This window comes from Sorex araneus, chromosome 1 (assembly GCF_027595985.1).
Source record: "Sorex araneus isolate mSorAra2 chromosome 1, mSorAra2.pri, whole genome shotgun sequence".
NCBI classification, from domain to species: domain Eukaryota; kingdom Metazoa; phylum Chordata; class Mammalia; order Eulipotyphla; family Soricidae; genus Sorex; species Sorex araneus.
This window is the reverse complement of record NC_073302.1, coordinates 201897181-201917292: the sequence shown is the minus strand read 5'-3', so window position 1 is coordinate 201917292 and position 20112 is coordinate 201897181.

The window sequence follows — 20112 nt, the reverse complement described above, 5'->3', positions numbered from 1 at the left end:
CTGAGTGATCCTAGATTTCAAATTAGCCATTAAACTGACTCTGCGTGAAGGACACTTGAAATAACACTGCTGACTGGGTAAGGCTTGAATAGGTCTGAGAAAAGAGGATGAGGGTTAAAAAGGAATGGCTATTTCATGAGGAATAGTGTAGACCAAAGTTATGTTGGTGGATAGAAGCCCTAAATTGGAAATACAGAGAGGTAGCAAGAAGGGCGACTCAGTTCACATAAGTACACAAGAAATCTACAATGTAAGATGTCAACTACCCTTGCAATAAGAAATCTGTCTAAATTTTTGTTGATTCATGAACAGTGCAGCTGTCCTCAAGCAAAGCTGACAACTTTCTGCTCAGAAAAAATAAAGGAACCATCAAGATAATGCAGAGGGTAAGGCACTCACCTTACATGCTGTAGACCTGCGTCTAATTCCCAGCACCCTATATGGTACCGCAAGCCTCACCAGGAATGAACTCTGAAAACTCACAGATCCATGAGCAATCTCTGAGCATTGTTTCATATGACCACACACAAAAAAAGCAAGCAAACAAATGAGATTGGGGGAGAGGATGCACAGGGTCGGGGGGTGACCATCAGGAAGAATGAAGTTTAGGTAGGAATCTGAAAAATCCAGAGTGCAACAGGTAATTAAAAAGATAATTTAGGCTTCACAGGCCACTTCCCCACGTATCGTAGTGTGCTGTTCTCCAGGACCAAGCCTTTGCTCCCTGTCCCAAGTGTGTTATCCCCCAGCCGGCACCCCACCTACAGTGCAGTAGGGGGCGTGGCCTCTGTAGAAGTGGGCATAGCCTATTTTGAAGAGAACAGCCGTTCACGAGGCTGAAGTTATTTTCCCCTTTCCTGGCACTCTGGACTCACATCTTCATCTCCATCACCTAATTCTTGGGAGAATATTCTGGCCATCTCAAACACACTAGGCCAATAATCCAGTAGCCTATTCCTAGTGCACCATAATACTGGCATCACAAGAAGCTCTACAAGTCTAATATAAAAGAACACATCCTCCGAAGCTTCACTAGAGACCTCCACTAAGCCGCTGATGAGCACATGAGAGGAAGTTGAAACTCTAGAAGGGGGAAAAGGTGACCACCATAGACCGAGCTCATTCAGAACCCTTTCTCACAACTAGAGGGGAATACTGATAGTGAAATGGATGGTCCCACCACCATATTACCACAAAAACATAAAGAAACAGCAAAAATCCCCAACACGAGGAGAAAATGATGAAAAGGGTCCAGATGCCTTAACAAGCATTACCCACAAATACAATCTCTTCGATAAAGAGTTCAGAGATAAAATGTTAAAAACATTCAATGAACTCAAAGAAACGTTTCAACAAACATCCAGTAAATTAAAGGAGAGCATGAAAGAAACAATGGAATGGACATCAGAGAAAATACAGGAAGTAATGAGAGCAGAAATAAAAAATCTACAAAAAGAAGTGTCATCAAGAAAAGATTCTCTAGATGAAATTAAAAACACAGTGGGTGCCCTCAATGGTAGAATGGCTACAGCCAAAGACAGAATCAGTGAGATTGAAGATGAGCAGCAGGAAGCTTACAGGCAACAACAAGCAATGGGAAAAGACCTCAAAATAGCTCTTAGGCTAATCAGAGACCTATGGGATGATTTCAAGAGGGACAACATTAGAATCATTGGAGTACCAGAAGGAAAGGACACAACCCCAACGAAAAAGCCACAGTTATAAATATCATTGCTGAAAAGTTCTCAGAGCTAGAGAATGCAGGCATCCACATCCAAGGAGCCCGAAGAATGTCAGCTAAGAGAAGCCCTAGTTAAAAAGACCCCAAGACATACCATAGTCCGAATGATGGATGCCACAGATAAAGACACAATATTGCAAACAGCAATGTCAAAAAAAGAAATCACATATAAAGGAGCACCCCTTAGATATACTGCAGACCAATCAGAAGAAACCCCCTAAGCCCGAAGACAATGGGGGGAGGGGTATAATTAAAAAATTCAATTAAATGAATGCCTCACCAAGAATATTTTATCCGGCTAAACTCTCACTCAAATTTGAAGGGACGATACACTACTTCATGGATAAAAAGCAGCTCAGGAACTTCATAGACTCAAAACCAAGCTTAAACAAAGGACTAAGAGGGTTATTGTAAGACAAGAAAACCCCCTACAAGCACAACAAAACCTTACAGAAAGATGGCATAAAACCCCATGACAATAATCTCCCTCAAGGTCAATGGTCTAAAAACACCAATTAAGAAACACAGAGTGGCAAAATGGATTTGGAAACTGAAGCCAACATTCTGCTGCCTACAAGAAACACATCTGAACAGTCAGAGCAAACACAAACTCAAAGTCAAAGGATGGAAAACAATCCTGCAGCAAACAATTCCCTCAAAAAAGCCGGGGTGATGACATTCTTCAAAGAAATGGATCAAACAATCTTAAAATTCATATGGAACAACAAACGTCCAAGGATAGCTAAAACAATTCTTGGGAAAAAGAAGATGGGAGGCATCACCCTCCCCAACCTCAATCTTTACTACAAAGCAGTAACAATTAAAACAGCATGGTACTGGAACAAAGGCAGAGCCGTAGACCAATGGAACAGGGTGGAATACCCTTACACACAACCCCAAATGTATGATCATCTAATCTTTGATAAGGGAGCAAGAGATGTGAAGTGGAGCAAGGAAAGCCTCTTTAACAAATGGTGCTGGCACAACTGGACAACCACATGCAAAAAAATGGGCGTAGACCTTGACCTGACACCATGCACAAACGTCAGATCAAAATGGATTAAAGACCTCAACATTAGACCACAAACCATAAGGTACATTGAAGACGAGGTCGGCAAAACCCTCCACGATATTGAAGATGAAGGTATCTTCAAAGGTGACACAGAACTAAGCAATCTAGTAAAAACAGAGATCAACAAATGGGACTACATTAAACTAAAAAGCTTCTGCACCGCAAAAGATACAGTGACCAGAATCCAAAGACTATCCACAGAATGGGGAAAGGATATTTACACAATACCCATCAGATAAGGGGTTGATATCAATGGTATATAAAGCACTGGTTGAACTCTACAAGAAGAAAACATCCAACCCCATCAAAAAATGGGGCGAAGAAATGAACAGAAACTTTACCAAAGAAGAAATACGAATGGCCAAAAGGCACATGAAAAAGTGCTCTACATCACTAATCATTAGAGAGATGCAGATCAAAACAACCACAAGATACCACCTCACACCACAGAGACTGGCGCACATCCAAAAGAACAAAAGCAACCGCTGTTGGAGAGGATGTGGGGAGAAAGGGACCCTTCTACACTGCTGGTGGGAATGCCGACTGGTTCAGCCCTTCTGGAAAACAATATGGACGATTCTCAAAAAATTAGAAATTGAGCTCCCATTTGACCCAGCAATACCACTGCTGGGAATATATCCCAGAGAGGCAAAAAAGTATAATCAAAATGGCATCTGCACATGTATGTTCATCGCAGCACTGTTTACAATAGCCCGAATCTGGAAAAAAACCCGAATGTCCTAGAACGGATGACTGGTTGAGGAAACTTTGGTACATCTATACAATGGAATACTATGCAGCTGTTAGTAAAAAGGAGGTCACAAATTTTTTATTTAAGTGGATCGGCATGAAAAGTTTCATGCTAAGTGAAATGAGTCAGAAAGAGAGAGACAGACATAGAAAGATTGCACTCATCTATGACATATAGAATAACAGAGTGGGAGACTAACACCCAAGAATTGTAGAAACAACTACCAGGAGGTTGACTCCATGGCTAGGAGGCTGGCCTCACATTCTGGGGAAAGGGCAACTCAGAGAAGGGATCACCAACTATAATGTAGTCGAAGGCCATGTGGGAGAAGGGAGTTGCGGGCTGAATGAGGGCTAGAGACTGAGCACAGTGGCCACTCAACACCTTTATTGCAAACCACAACAGCTAATTAGAGGGAGAGAACAGAAGGGAATGCCCTGCCACAGTGACAGGGTGGGGTGGGGGGAGATGGGATTGGGGAGGATGGGAGGGATGCTGGGTTTACTGGTGGTGGAGTACAGGCACTGGTGAAGGGATGGGTTCCCGAACTTTGTATGGGAGAAGCATAAGCACAGATGTGTATAAATCCGTAACTGTACCCTCATGGTGATTCATTAATTAAAAATAAATAAATTTATTATTTAAATAAATAAATAAAATAATAAAAAATAAATAAAAAGCCGGGGTGGTCATACTAATATCCAACAACATAGATTTCAGGTTGAAAAAGATTAGAAGGGACAGAGAAGGCCATTTTTTACTAATCAAGGGATATGTACAGCAGGAAGAAATCACACTCCTAAACGTGCACGCACCTAGTGAGGGACCAGCTAAATACTTAAAACAACTGCTAACACATTTTAACAAGAACATTGCTAGCAACACAATAGTAGTTGGAGACTTCAGCACTGCCCTATCACCTCTAGATAGACCAACAAGATTAAAACTCAGCAAGGAAACACTGGCTTTGAAAGAAGACATAGAAGAGAGGGGCTAATAGATCTATACAGGGCTTTGCATCTCAAAAAGGAAGAATACACATTTTTTTCAGTGCACACGAAACATTTTCCAAAATAGACCACGTGCTGGGTCACAAAACATACCTCAATAGAATCAGCAAGATAGAAATTGTATCAACTATCTTTTCAGACCACGATACACTGACGATAGAAATTAATCATGCGCAGATACGGAGAACCAAATCAAACACCTGGAAATTAAACAACTCAATGTTGAACAATGGAAGGAAATCAAGGAAGAAATCAAAAGATAACTTGAAACAAATGAGATTGGAGACACGAGTTACCAGAACCTATGGGACTCAACTAAAGCCGTGATAAGGAAAAATTTATAGCTCTGCAAGCATTCCTCAGGAAGGAAGCAAGGGCCTACATAGAAAACTTGACTTCACAGCTCAAGATCTTAGAAGAATACCAACAAAATGAGCCCACACCAGGCAGAAGGAAAGAAATAACAAAACTTAAAGCAGAAATTAACTACATGGAAACCCAAAAAAGAATCCAAAAGATCAATGAAGCCAAGAGCTGGTTCTTTGATAAAATAAACAAGATTGATAAACCACCAGCAAGGCTCACAAAGAAAGATAGAGAGAGAACCCTAACAAACTGAATCAGAAATGTAAAGGGAGACATCACAACAGAAACCAAAGAAATTCAAAAGATCATCAGAGACTATTTCGAAATTCTGCATACCATGAAACAAGAGAATTAGAAAAAATGGATAAATTCCTGGATTCCTATAATCTCCCAAAGTTGAACCAAGAAGATCTGGAATACCTGAATAGACCATTAATATCAAATAAATTGAAACTGCAATCAAAAGTCTTCCTAAAAACAAAGCCCAGGTTCAGATGGACTCACTAGTGAATTCTTCGAAACATTTGAAGAGGACCTTTTGCCAGTTCTTCTCCAGCTTTTCCAGGAAATTGAAGAAACAGAAACTTTCCCAAGCAGTTTCTATGAGGCACATATCTCCCTAATACCAAAATCAGACAAAGACGCCACAAAAAAAAAAAAAAAAAGAAAACCAGGCCAATATCCCTGATGAACACGAATGCAAAGATCCTCAACAAAATATTAGCAAACAGAATTCAACAACTCATCAAAAAGATCATACACCACAACCAAGTGGGATTCATCCCAGGGATGCAAGGATGGTTTAACATTTGGAAATCAATCAACATAATCCATCATATAAACAAAAGAAAAGATAAAAACCATATAATCATATCAATAGATGCAGAGAAAGCATTTGACAAGATCCAGCACCCATTTATCATGAAAACTCTCTCCAATATGGGTATAGAAGCCATCTACCACAAGCCTTTGGCAAGTATCATCCTCAATGGGGAAAACCTAAGAGCCTTCCCTCTAATATCAGGGACAAGACAAGGATGCCCACTCTCACCACTTCTGTTCAATGTAGCACTGGAAGTACTTGCAATAGTGTTTAGCAAGAAAAAAATATTAAGGGCATCCAGATAGGAGAGAAAGAAATCAAGCTCTCACTATTCTCAGATGATTTGTTCGTTTGTTTTTTTTGGGGGGGTCACACCCAGCCATGCTCGGGGGTTACTCCTGGCTTTGCTCCTGGCAGTGCTTGGGGGACCATATGGGATGCCGGGGATCAAACCCGAGTTGGCCGCGTGCAAGGCAAACGCCCTACCCGCTGTGCTATCGCTCCGGCCCCCTATTCTCAGATGATAATGAGATACCATCTCACATAACAGAGACTGGTCCACATCCAAAAGAACTAAAGCAACCAGTGTTGGCATGGATGTGGGGAGGAAGGGACTCTCCTTCACTGCTGGTTGGAATGTTGACTGGTGCAGCTCTTTTGGAAAACAGTCTGAGCTTCTCAAAAAATTAGAAATTGAGCTCCCATTTGACCCAGCAATACCACTTCTGGGAATATATCCCGGAGATGCAAAAAAGTATAGTAGAGATGACATCTGCACTTATGTGTTCATTGCAACACTGTTTAAAATAGCCAGAATTTGGAAAAAAACTGAGTGCCCTAGAACAGAGGACTGGTTGAAGAAACTTTGATAAAGCTGTGGAAGAACTTGAGGAGTTTCCTCTGCAGATTTGGGTTTCACTGAAGTAGGTGGTGATAATCATTTGAGGTCATCCAACTGCCAGCCCTTTGCTTTCTCTGACAACTGAGTCTCTCATGAGAAAGCTTACATTCTTGTGTTCTGAATAGAACTGACTCTCTGCTCCCCTTCTCTCTCCCATCGCCAAAGGAGTGGTGTTAACCAAGCAGACCCGTCCAGTTCCACTCATCATGGATGAACACATAAGAGATGGACACATGACCTCAAGTGGGCCAGTGTTCATCCAGAAAAACACTACTTTTTTGTTTTATTTGCTGTGATACTTTTAAGCTGGTTAGAGCTGAGCACTCATCTAGAGTTATGTTTTGCCTTTTGTTTTCTTTCCTGAATGATGTCAAAAAATATATATAGAAAATGTGGAAAAATCTGGATGCCATTATACCTCAGTGTTCTGCATTTTTGGAATTCTGAGTTACATGCCAGTGCAGTATTTCTTAAAAACTTACTCTGATTGAAGGGAACACCAAGTAAAATGTGGTTGGAGGCCATGCGGGGGAAGGGTCATGCGTGCTGAATGTAGACTAGAGACTGAACACGATGGCCACTCAACATCTTTATTGCAAACCACAAGACCTAATTAGAGAGAGAGAACAAAAGGGAATACCCTGCCACAGTGGCAGGGTGGGGTGGGGGGAGATGGGATTGGGGAGGGTGGGAGGGATGCTGGGTTTATTTGTAGTGGAGAATGGGCACTGGTGAAGGGATGGATTCTCGAGCTTCGAGCTTCGTATGAGGGAAACATGAGCACAAAAATGTATAAATCTGTAACTGTACCCTCAAAAAAAATTTTAAAAAAAACAACAAAAAGTAAAAAACTGAGTTGCGACGCTCTCTGTCCAGATGAGATCCGGAGCAGCCACACACGAAAACGGCCCCTCTGCTCCTTAAAAACTATGATCCAGGAGGTCTATTAACCCATTTTGTCACCCAGCGGCTTCTTATAGAAATGCATCCAGACTGTGAACTGAGCTAAAATATCAGAAATCCAAAACCGAGCTCATATAATCTTCATTCTCAGCAATGGAAAACAAATTATCAAGTGATGCCTTTTCAGCAGGTTTGATTGTTGGGGCAAAATTCCAAATAATAACAGTGAGTTCTCTGTTGAAATATTGAAAGTATTCAAAGTATAGAGAGAATAAAGTGAAGAACATTAGCCACTTAGGTGCGGGGGGGTGGGGCGTGTGAGAGGGGGGTATATTGGGGTTCTTGGTAGTGGAACATGTGCACTGGTGAAGGGACGGGGGGTTGATCATTATATGACTGAGACTTAAACTTGAAAGCTTTGTAACTTTTTTTTCCCGGTGATTCAATAAAATAAAAATTAAAAAAAAACTTACTCTGATTGTATCTATGTTGGTTGTAAATCAATTAGACTTCATTAATATAGCCCATTCTAGCATGAACATTTTATGAATTTAGAATATTTATGTAACTTAAAATGGAGTGATGCCATTTTGTTAGGAAGCTCATCTATGAAATGAAGAGGTGGGAATTTTGTGCTTAGTCATTTTTGTTATTCAGACATTAAAAATTCAGAATATGGATGTGGGGAGAAGGGACCCTCCTACACTGCTGGTGGGAATGCCGACTGGTTCATTCTGACCCAGCAATACCACTCCATGGAATATATTCCGGAGAAGCAAAAAAGGATAGTCGAAATGACATCTGCACTTATATGTTCATTGCAGCACTGCCTACAATAGCAAGAATCTGAAAAAAACCTGAGTGCCCAAGAACAGATAACTGGTTAAAGAAACTTTGGTACATCTACACAATGGAATACTATGCAGCTGTTAGAAAAGATGAAGTCATGAAATTTGCATATAAGTGGACCAACGTGGAAAGTATCATGTTAAGTGAAATGAGTCAGAAAAAGAGGGATAGAGATAGAAAGATTGCACTCTTTTGTGTAGTATAAAGTAACAGGATGGGAGACTAACAACCAAGAACAGTAGAGATAAGTACCAGGAGGATTGATCCACAGCTTAGAAGCCGGCCCTGCATGCTGGAGGAAAAGGCAGCTCAGATAGTGATGCTAGGAGGGCCTGTTTGGGATGGGAGATGCAGGCTGAAAGTAGATTATAGACCAAACATGATGGCCATTTAATACCTCTACTGCAAACCACAATACTCAAAAGGAGAGAAAGAGCAAAAGGGAATGCCCTGCCACAGAGAAGGGGTGTGGGGGAAGGACGGGTTTCGGGTGGGGGGAGGGATGCTGGGACCCGTTGCTGGTGGAGAATGAGCACTGGTGGAGGGATGGGCACTCGGCCACTGCATGACTGAAATGAAAGCACAACAGTTTGTAAGTCTGTAACTGTAACTCACGGTGATTCACTAATAAATCCTTTTCCAATGTGTATCAAATCGTCTTATTAACTTGAAATATCTTACAATGTTAGGGGCCAGAGAAATGTATAGTGGGTCAGATGCTTGTTTTACATGCAGTTTGTATTTGAACCCTAGTTTAAGCCCCCAAGGAGTGATCCCTGAGCACGGAATCAAAAACGAGCCTGGGAGCAGAGCAATAGTACAATGGGTAGGGTGTTTGCCTTGCATGCAGCCAACCTTGGTTTGATCCTTGGCATCCCATATGATCCTCAAGCTCTGCAAGGAGTAATTCCTGAGTGCAGAGCTAGGAGTAACCCCTGAGTATCTCCAGGTTTGACCACAAAATAGACAAACAAGTAAACAAAAAAAGCTCTGAGTGCCACAGAGCGTGTCCTCTTACCCAGAAATAAAACAAGAGATATCTACAGTTGTAATTGTCAGTTAAACTCAAATAAACCTGAAAAAAATCAAGATATCTACCAAACCTTGAGCAAAGAAAAGACAGAATAAGTATCTAATGTAGGCATACTTTATGCTGGTTGACTTAATTTTACAGGTTATCTAAAAAAGTAGTAGCTGTCATGCTTACATTGAAGAGAAATAAAATACATAGATATTAAGTAAGTTTATCTGAAGCTAAACAGCTAGATACTAGTAATTCTGGAACTGAAATCCAGACTAATCTGATTCTAAGGTCACTAGTTCTAATCATTATGTTCATTTGGATTCTCCAAAGGTAAACATGGAGATTTCAGAGGATTCAGGGGATCTGTGCCTGTTCATCTTTCCCTCTAATTTGACTGCTTTATTCAAAATCAAATTGTCTCAGTTCAGGAAATCCTCACTTAAGCCTTACACTAATTGTTAGAAACTATGCCTTTTAGCAGAAGGAGAATATAGGTGTCTATAAATAAATAAGATCCTTACATAACCCTTTTGTTCAATAAGCAGAAATTATTTTTTTTCTCATTAATCAGAACAAAAAGGTGTTTTTAAAGTACCTGCTATAATTTATAGAAAATACAGCGATCCTTTTTCAGAGCATTTCTCAGATCTCTCTACCAACAGAGACTAAAATTTTTCAGAACTCTGTTGTAGGTCATAGAATCAATTTGGTGTCCCTGTGACTAGTTATTACTTATATGTGGTATATAAAGAAACTAAGCAAAGGAATGTACAGTGGCTGAGGAAGACAAATTCCTTACACCTTGTTTACGAAACAGAGGTTACCAAGAGATGGACTAAAAGTGACAGAATGGTAATGGTGAAGGGTCTTTGGCATTTTGGTGGTGGTGAAGGTGCAATAAACTTGTACACTAAAAGCATAAATATGAACAACTGGAACCAGGTTACCCCAACAAAAAAGCCATAATATGGAATAAGAATATACAACATAGAAGTGCTTGTTAAACATCGTCATGGTAAATATTTTCTGTGAGACTGTTTTACTTCTGTGTGACTTCATTAATATATCATCCTGAATATACATCATCCTGCACTATAAAACATAGATTCTTTTGAAAGACTTGAAAGCCACTGGTCTATTAAACATCCTTATGTCAGATTAAGTACTACTCAAGTACTGCTTAAATTGCTCCCCAATTTTTATTTCTAGTGCATGATGTATCCTAATGACATCACAAAGTTACATCAGAGATATGAAAGACTTCTTTGAGTTTTTAATTGCAATAACATGGATACTCAGTAGATAATAGGTTCTTAGTAGGTTCATGTGAATTCTGTTGAAGAGGCTAGGAGAACACTGAGTGCTGGCCAGATTAGCAGCTGAACTCCCAACTGCTGACTTTCAAACTATTATACAAAATTAGAGAGACTGAAAAAGACCAAATGCAATGAAAAGGTATCAGATACTAGCACTGATTATTTTCACATATTTCCTCCTCAGTTATTATATGTTCAAAATAGAAATATATACTGAAGAGAAAAGAGTGAGGAAAAAAAATACCCATAGTTTCAAACACTAAGAAATAAATACCACCATTAACGTGTAGCAGTTAAGCTTGCCTATTCCTATTTTCTATATTTTCATGTAACATTGTTCTGAAGTACTTATAGTTATTATCCACTATATTATAAACCTCATTAAAACCACAGTTTTATTGGTTATATAATATCTCTGTACCATGATCTTTAATTTTCCTAATACTGTTAAAACTTTAGTTTCTAACATGCAATATTATATATACATATGTATATATGAACCTAAGGTTTTTTTATATGTATTTCCAGGTCTTGGATTACTTTTTAACATGAAAGTAAGATGGAAGGGAACTGTGTATTAGGAAAGCCCACTTAAAGGGCCATTGTGTTTTTTACATGAATTTATTGTTAAAGATTTTCGTTAGTCATCAGTATTCCCTCATTTCCTGAAAAAGTGAGTTTAATGTAAAAATATCTTGGTTGACCCACACAGCCATTGTAGTTTCTTATAGAAGTTTGTAAATGAATGATATGTTTCGTTTTTGACCACATCAAATTGAAGAATATTTTTTTAATATTTGTCAATAGTAACTTTAAACATGAGTGAATAGGCTAATAAGAAATTTTTAATACCTTTTTTATGTTTTTTAGAAAAAAATTCTATTTTCATTTTATGTCTAGAACTGTTTTTCCATTAGACAGCAAACACTTATTGTTAGAAACAAAATTAGTATGATGATTCATACAGTCATCATACACTTTCAAATTTAGGCGGAGTTATTTTTAGTCATATTGTCCATTTTCTGTGCCCAATAATTTGACAACTATAAAATCTTCTGGCACATATTGGCTACTTGCTGATAGATATTGATCTTCTATTATAGTAATTAAGAAACACCTATTTCACAAAATTATATTAAGTCCATTTAATTCCACTATTTGACTCTTTCTGTGTTTCATTAAAATTAGAGTAAAATAAAATGGAGAGAAATTGTACAGTTTAACACCCTCAGATCTATTTAACTCTCTCCCTTTTATGTTTCTGAGTATATTTTCAGATTCTTCCCTTTTGTTCATCTCAATAAATTCAACAAAGTCAATGCTAGGATTGAAAGCTTATATCTACCTCCACAAATTCATATGTTGAAGTCTTAACCCAAAGCCTGATTTTTATTTGTAGACTCTAAAAATGTAATTAAAAGTAAATAATGTCTTTCTAAGGAAGTTGACCAGAAAAACTGCTACAACTCCTTAGTCCAGTGCCTGATGAATCAGCAAGATGATGTTTGGAAAGACTGAGAAACTAGTTTTACAGTGGGGAGGTCATCAATAAAATAACACTGTAAAATAATAAATACTATTGAAAGATCCATTACTCTGCAAATAAAACTCCATTTTTGAGTCCTAGCAAGTAGTAAGGGCATCTTGGAATGAGCTGTGTGGAAGTCGATGTGGAGGTCTTGTCTGTCCTGTTCAGCAGGGAGAACCCTTTGTGGGGCTGAGAAGGGGATGAAGCGGAATGAACAGCCGCAGAGCCCGGAGGAGGGAGAAAAGGCGTTTATTCTATGGCAGTTACAGTATTTATACCTCCCTGCTGGGAGGATGTGTTACAGTATGCACGCTGGGACCCCCAATAGAAATGCAGGGTGTGGATGGGCATTAGCTAATGATAAGCAGATGGTGATAGGATAAGATCAGTAAGGTAAAATGGCTCCCTACAAGGCTGGTTTTAACAGCACTTTATATTGCTCTTGTTGTACACTGGCAGTGAGTATAATTGATATGTCTTCAGATTACTAAGAGTATCAGTTCTTAGTCTGCAACATTGCTCCCAAATAAGACAGTTTTATCCTTTAAAACATTAAAATCTGGATGGGAGAGATAGTACAGGAGGTAGGGTATATTTACCTTACCTTACATGTAGTCAATCTGGCTTTGAATCCCATCACTGAATATGATTCCCAAACATTGACAGGAGTGATTCCTGAGCTCAGAGCCAGGAGTAAACCCTAAGTACACGTGGTATGACCCTAAAATAAACAAAAATGTAATTCCTGGAAGATTTGTCCTTCTTTTTGGTTGCAAGTCCCTTTCAGCACCTGTTTCCACTATGCAAAGGTTTTATTTATATTAAATTTTGAGTCTGTAATGTAATATTTTTTATAGAATTTATTTAATTTCCAATTTTTTTCTGCTTTACATTCATTAGCATTAATATATTCATCACACCTAAATCAGTAATGAATAAAGGTTCTTTGCATCCTTTAACTTGCACCAATCTCATAGTAAATTCAACATTATCTGGTCTATTTTTCTTTCAACAACAAGAACAAAATCCTTTGCTTTGGTTATGATTGTGTGGTGTCAGGAGGAGAAACTTCAATGTCTGGCTTTAGTTCAGGTCATTCAAATTGCTCCAAAGATGGGCAGGTAGATGGATCAATGGATTTTGTAATCAGCTTTGTATATGGGAGCTTGGTTTGATCCCCAGCACCACATTATGGCCCAAGCATGCACGGTGTGAATTTACATGAGCAATGCACCTGAATGGTAGGTCCCCAGTACAACTGGACCCTAAAATCAGTTCCCTTTTTATCTGAAGTAGGTAGTTTCCAAATAGTTTGTATTTTTGTATGTCTTCTTGCTTTCAATAAAATAGTTCTTTTCAACGTCTTCCATCAACTTTACTTCATTGTTCTTTAATATCCCATTTATGGTGCAATGGGACTGCTCAACTGGCAAGCAATAACTATAACTGATTTTCCACTTTAGTGGTCCTTAGTCATTTTTAATCTCTTTTCTGAGTTAATAACGATATGACCTCTTACTGACAAAATTAGAAGTGGATCTTGTACATTTAGAGTTCATGATGAACAAAACATGATATTAAACTAAGCACAAAGTAAAGTTGTGTTTACTTAGGGGGTGGGAAATCCCTCCGAAATATGAGCTGCTACAGGAGCAAACCGCTGTGAGTGATGTTTTGATGGCTATAACATCAGCAGGGAACAGTGATTCAGGGATCTCCACTGCATTTTTGATCTGCTGTTCACTCAGAAATCTTTACACTGTGCATTTAAGAGGGAGGCACCAGACAATCACCCCACCCTCCTTTGCTTTGCAAGCCTGAAATTTGTGAGGATTCCACTTAAATCTGTAGCACTTCCCATATGGCAAGTGTGATTCTCATCTAGGTATGCATGGGTGTAAAAAACTAAAGCACGCCGAGGGGCACGAGCACTCGCGGGCTCTCCGGGCGGCTCTGTCTCACCGCCCGCGTCCGGTGCCGCGGAACCGCTGTGTGTGCTTCTTGGTATCATCGTCGAGGGAAGGCGACGGAAGGAAGAAGGAAGAAGGCAAAACTGGTTGTTCGATCCGTTTATTTCATTCTCTCTCTCTGCTTCTCTCCCGCTCTCGGTCTCTCTGGATCTGCGGATCTCGCCCCCGTGGATCTGGCCTCGCAACCCACCCTTCCAGCCTAGTTAAATCTCCACAGCATGACGGGGTTGGGGCGTACACATAGGTGTGGTCACCATCAATAGGGTAAGGTCCTTTCCCTTAGGGGATGTTTCTCCTAGGACTTAATTCTCTTTCAGCAGGAGGATCCACCCAAGGGCGGAGTCCCATGAATGTGTTTCTCTTCTCCTCAGCCAGCAAACATATAAGAATTCATATTATTAATTATTTTGTATGGACACAATAAGAGATGCATTAAAGCTTATAGAATTGCTCTCCTGGGGCCATCTCAATCTCAGACTACAGTGCTCAGGCCAGATCAGTCTTTCCTATCCCTGGCAGGGTCCCAGTCTCATCATTACTATTGGATCATGACAGCATTTGTCTATGATCAAGCTCTTAACTTATAGTTAAGAATTAGGCACTTTGGGGGCTGGAGTGATAGCACAGCGGGTAGGGTTTTTGCCTTGCACGCGGCCAACCTGGGTTCGAATCCCAGCATCCCATATGGTCCCCTGAGCACGGCCAGGGGTGATTCCTGAGTGCAGAGCCAGGAGTAACCCCTGTGCATCGCTGGGTGTGACCCAAAAAAAAAAAGCAAAAAAAAAAAAAAGAATTAGGCACTTTGGCCAGGCCCATCTCGATGCCAGGATAGCACATAACTCACCACTTGCCCTGGATCCTTCCTGTCCCACGTCGGGGACCCTGCTTCGGGGTGCTAGGAACTGAGGGCAACTGAGGCTTAAGTAGAGAAAGCAGATGCCCAGGAGGGAATAATATTCGAGGCCAATTGATTCCCAAGTTATAAAAGCATAATATTGTCTTCTTGTGTCTATACAAAACAGACATAGCTTTAAAGTAAATTATTCAAAAGGCACAAGAAGAGGAGAAAGGCAATATTAACTTATATAATATAAATTCAGTATCCTAGGAAGGTCTGACCTTGCAAATTAGCAGAGTCAGATTAAAGGAAAGCCGAGGATTAACTCTTGGGGAAGAGAGCAAGGAGAAGTGATTATAGCTAAACAAAGGGATGGGAGAAATTCGGGAACACCTTGATGGGTGTGACTGGGGTAAGCCTAAACTCTGGGTAAAACCGGGACAAGCTACTTGTGGCAAGGAGGGAAAGGACAAAGTAATGTCATCCTACACATGGGAAGTGTGATTCTTATCTAGGTACTGCATCTATAAACTTATTGATTTTGAGAACGTACCTGAGTTCACAAGTTGGTTAAAAATCTCTTATGCTCACCAAAGGCTCTCTTTTTTCTAATAACTCTCATAATACAAAACAGAAAGTTAAAATCTTGCTATGCTATATTACAGATTAAAACATTCACTTTTTATTTCCTATAGTACTCTCCATCTCACTTCCTCATTTAGTTTTTTGTTATACATGCCCGTAAATTTAATTTTTTCAAAACTATAGAATTTGAATGATCCATGGTAAAATTTAGTACTGAGAAATTCATAAGGAATCTTGAGCCCACACTGATTTTGTCACTGTGCTTTCTTTAAGATCTGTGAAGTTTCTTAGATGACGTATCAGATGATGAGTCCTGATTCCCATAGATAATTGAGTCCTGCATCTCTAACCTTAGAATTTTTTTTTTTGTACTTCACACTTTCAACAGTTCCTAGAAAATTCTCTGGATAGAATCTGATTGCAGATGTCTATTATATTCTGATGAAAGCATATCAACTGCATCTTCAAAAGCATTTTCTTTTAGAGTTAAGCTGACCTTGTAGTATAGTAGTACACAGGTCATTGAAATCTCTCTTATGTTATAATAGCTAGTCTCAATTGACTGGGAGAAACTTTGATGACCATTTACTGGAAACTTGTCTGACTATATTTTTCACTTTGAATGTTTTTTCCTTGGTATCTTGAGTTTTCCATAAACTATTTCAATTGTGGACTGCAAGACAATGGGGTACACAATTTTATTTTAATTTTCAGCTCCCCCAAGATACATGATTTTAACTTAAGCTCCAAACAGTGTTATACAAAGAAATTTTCTTATAAGTTTAGAGTACGAATACAAAGTATGGCTTATCTATACTTTATTCACTGTCACTGTCATCCCTTTGCTCATCGATTTGTTCGAGCGGGCACCAGTAACGTCTCTCATTGAGAGACTTATTGTTACTGATTTTGGCATATCCAATACGCACGGAGAGCTTGCCCGGCTCTGCTGCGCGGGCTCAATACTCTCGGTAGCTTGCCGGGCTCTCTGAGAGGGGAGGAGGAATCAAACTGGGGTCCGCCGTGTGAAAAGCGAACGCCCAACCGCTGTGCTATCATTATCATATTTTATATAATCAAGCACCTTGAAAATATGTGATGTCAAGTTCCTCATTGCTATGTATTTTCAGCCTCATTTAACCAAAATAACATTGAATAATTAAGTAAACATTAGAGGAACAGTCACAACTGTTTTCTAGTATGCAAAGGGAAGGTGAGAGTAAAGTGGCTCTCTAGATCCTGAACCCAGACCCATACCCTGATATGCTCCATGACCACTAGAATTTTTAAATAACTCAAATGTACTCTATGTTTTTCTTTTGAGCTAAAACTAAGTTTTGGAAAAATGTTCATTTTATATACCAAGACATGGAAAAGAATATCTCTAGGCAGTGTCAGAATGTCTGCAGCTTCCTTCTCCATGCAGTTAGAATTCCAGCCCTAGTGCTCTGGTGAACAGTTGCAGATCTGTGAAGAAGAACGGGTAGGGGATCCAGGGAACAAGTAAGAGGATTTCTTTGCCTCTGGCTGATTTGGGAATAGTATCTGGCTTCCTGAGTGAACTTAAATACTTCTGCGTACATCAGAATCACACTTAGAACTGGAAAGCACCGGAGGCACAATCTCTCTTTTTTTAAAAAAATTTTTTATTAGTGAATCACCGTGAGGTACAGTTACAAACTTACAAACTTGCGTGTTTGCATTTCAGTCATACAGTGATCGTTTACCCATCCCTCCACCAGTGCTCATTCTCCTCCACCAATGTTCCCAATATCCCTCCCACCCCCACCCCATCCCCCACCACCCCACCCCAACTCTGCAGCAGGGCATTCCCATTTGTTTTCTCTCCTTTTGGGTGTTGTGGTTTGCAATAGAGGTATTGAGTGGCACGCATCTTTCAACCTGAATGGGTCCTCCCAACATCCTTTATATGGTGTTCCCTTCTCTATCTGAGCTGATGCACAATCTCTTAAAGTGCTATCTCTGACATGTTTTTATAAAATTTCATAATTTAGGGTTTTCACTGTCAGCATTTGCTCCTCTTTCAGACTGCTTAGAACCGTTTTCCCCAACTGATGCTGTTGATCAATTGAAGCAGGTGGCTTAAGAAGATGCCCATTTCCTGGGACTGGATCGATAGCACAGCGGGTAGGGCGTTTGCCTTGCACGCGGCCGACTCGGGTTCAAATACCAGCATCCAATATGGTCCCCTGAGCACCGCTACGAGTAATTCCTGAGTGCAGAGCCAGGAGTAACTCCTGTGCATGGCCAGGTGTGACCCAAAAAGGAAAATATATATATATATATATATATATATGCCCATTTCCCTGAACATAACAAGCAGTTTTCTGAGAAAACTGAGCAGAATTCATTTCTGCAATTTAAGAAGTAATATTAGCCACTAAAAATATGCATTTACTATTAATAAGTAAATTAATGATTGCTATTCAGCTGGAGATCATTCAAGTTGGAAACAGTTTGCTGTCTTGTAGATAATATTGTTCACAGTCACAATTGTATTTTTGAGAGGCAGAAGGACTACACCCGGCAGTATTCAGGGCTTATCCGGGCTCTGTATTCAGTGATCACTCCTGGTCACTCCTGGTGGGTTCCTGGGACCTTATGGGGTGGTGGTTATTGAACCCCAGTTGGCAAGTCAAGAGCCCTATCCATTGTGCTATCACTCTGGCCCCAGAACTATATATATATATGTATATATATATATATATATATATATATATATTTGCTTTTTGGGTCATACCTGGTGATGCACAGGGGTTACTCCTGGCTCTTCACTCAGGAAATACTCCTGATGGTGCTCAGGGGACCATATGGGATGCTGGGAATCGAACTCGGGTTGACTGCGTGCAAGGCAAATGCCCTACCCACTGTGCTATCGCCCCAGCCCCCAGAATTGTATTTTTAAGTTTAGTTTTTCTAACTCATATAGAATGTTATTTTAAGTGCTTCCTGGAGAAGACCACTCATTTCTGATACTATGCTTTTTCACAGTCTTCTGCAGAGTAAACTTGAGATCTGTTTCTTGGATTCCAGGCAATTATATCTAATTACTTACTGGAAGGTTCAACTTGGATGCCCTATGGACATCTGAAACATAACCTGTAAAAACCAAAGCCATCACTTTCCCTGTGAAAATCACTCTCTACTCCTACATTCTTCTTTCAGTAGATGTTATATGTATAAATAATTTGTCCAAAAAAGAAATCTGGCAATTGCCTGAAATGTTCTTATCCTCCCCATGTGTTAAATTTCATAATCTCTCCATCTTGCTGTCTACATAATCACTGACTTAGCTGACAATGTCTCTAGCAGTTTTTTGAGTGAAAAGATACTCAATATAATTATGTCTGTCTATGAGGAGGGAAAAAACTGGGTGTGTGAACATTCACAGTAACATTATAATATTAAACAATAATCAATTCATTGCCTAAATATTCCATTCAGAATCACATATAAAGGAATACTGTGGAACCATTAAATTAGATATATTTAAATGTATAGTTATACAGAAAAAGGCATGTGATTCTACTTATACATATAAAAATACTAATACAAATACATTTGTATATATAAATATACTTGCATATTTACATTTTTTCAAAACCTTTAACCTAAAAATGATCAAGGTTATATTAGTCTAAGAACTGAAGCTACAATGGAAGATCTTCTGTTTCTCTGTTTTTAGCTACTTAACCAGGAACAACAACATTTTTGTTTGAAGTTTTTCTGCTTATTTTTGCAGGATGAGTTAAAAGCTTTTTAAAAATACTAAGGAATTTATACTGGTTTAAGGTTTAAAAAATAAGACAAGGCTTAACCTCAAAAGAACATAACTGGACAAGTAAAACATTAAATATAATGATATGAAAGATGGAAGTTAAGGCTTAATGATACTGATACATATCAGTATTTTCCCAGAAATACTGAAATTGCATCATAATGCTGCATCTTTCTCTGGAGTTGCCAAACTTGAGCATTTACAGGCTTTTAAATAGCCAAAATGTGAGACATCTTCTGGAAGAAAAAAATGCAAAACATGTGGGCAATATTGAAGTCTAGATTAGTGCTAGTAACATATTTATATATAAATCTTGGTTAACGGAAACTTAAGAAAATGAGTAATATTTTTGTCTTTTGTCTTTTTGTTTTAATTGAATCACTGCAAATGAATTTCAAAGTTATTCATGATTGAGTTTCAGTCATACAATATTCCAGCACCCATCCCTTTACCAGCAAATATTTCCCTCTAGAATGACCCCAGTTTCCCTCCTACCCTCCACACTCAACCTCTATAGCAGGCTCTTTATATCTTCTTTCAGCTTTCACTCTCTTTCATAGTGATCACTTCCCTCTACCAATGTCATATTGTACCCTTCCCCCGAACTATCACTCTACCTCCTCTCAGTGGCAAGCT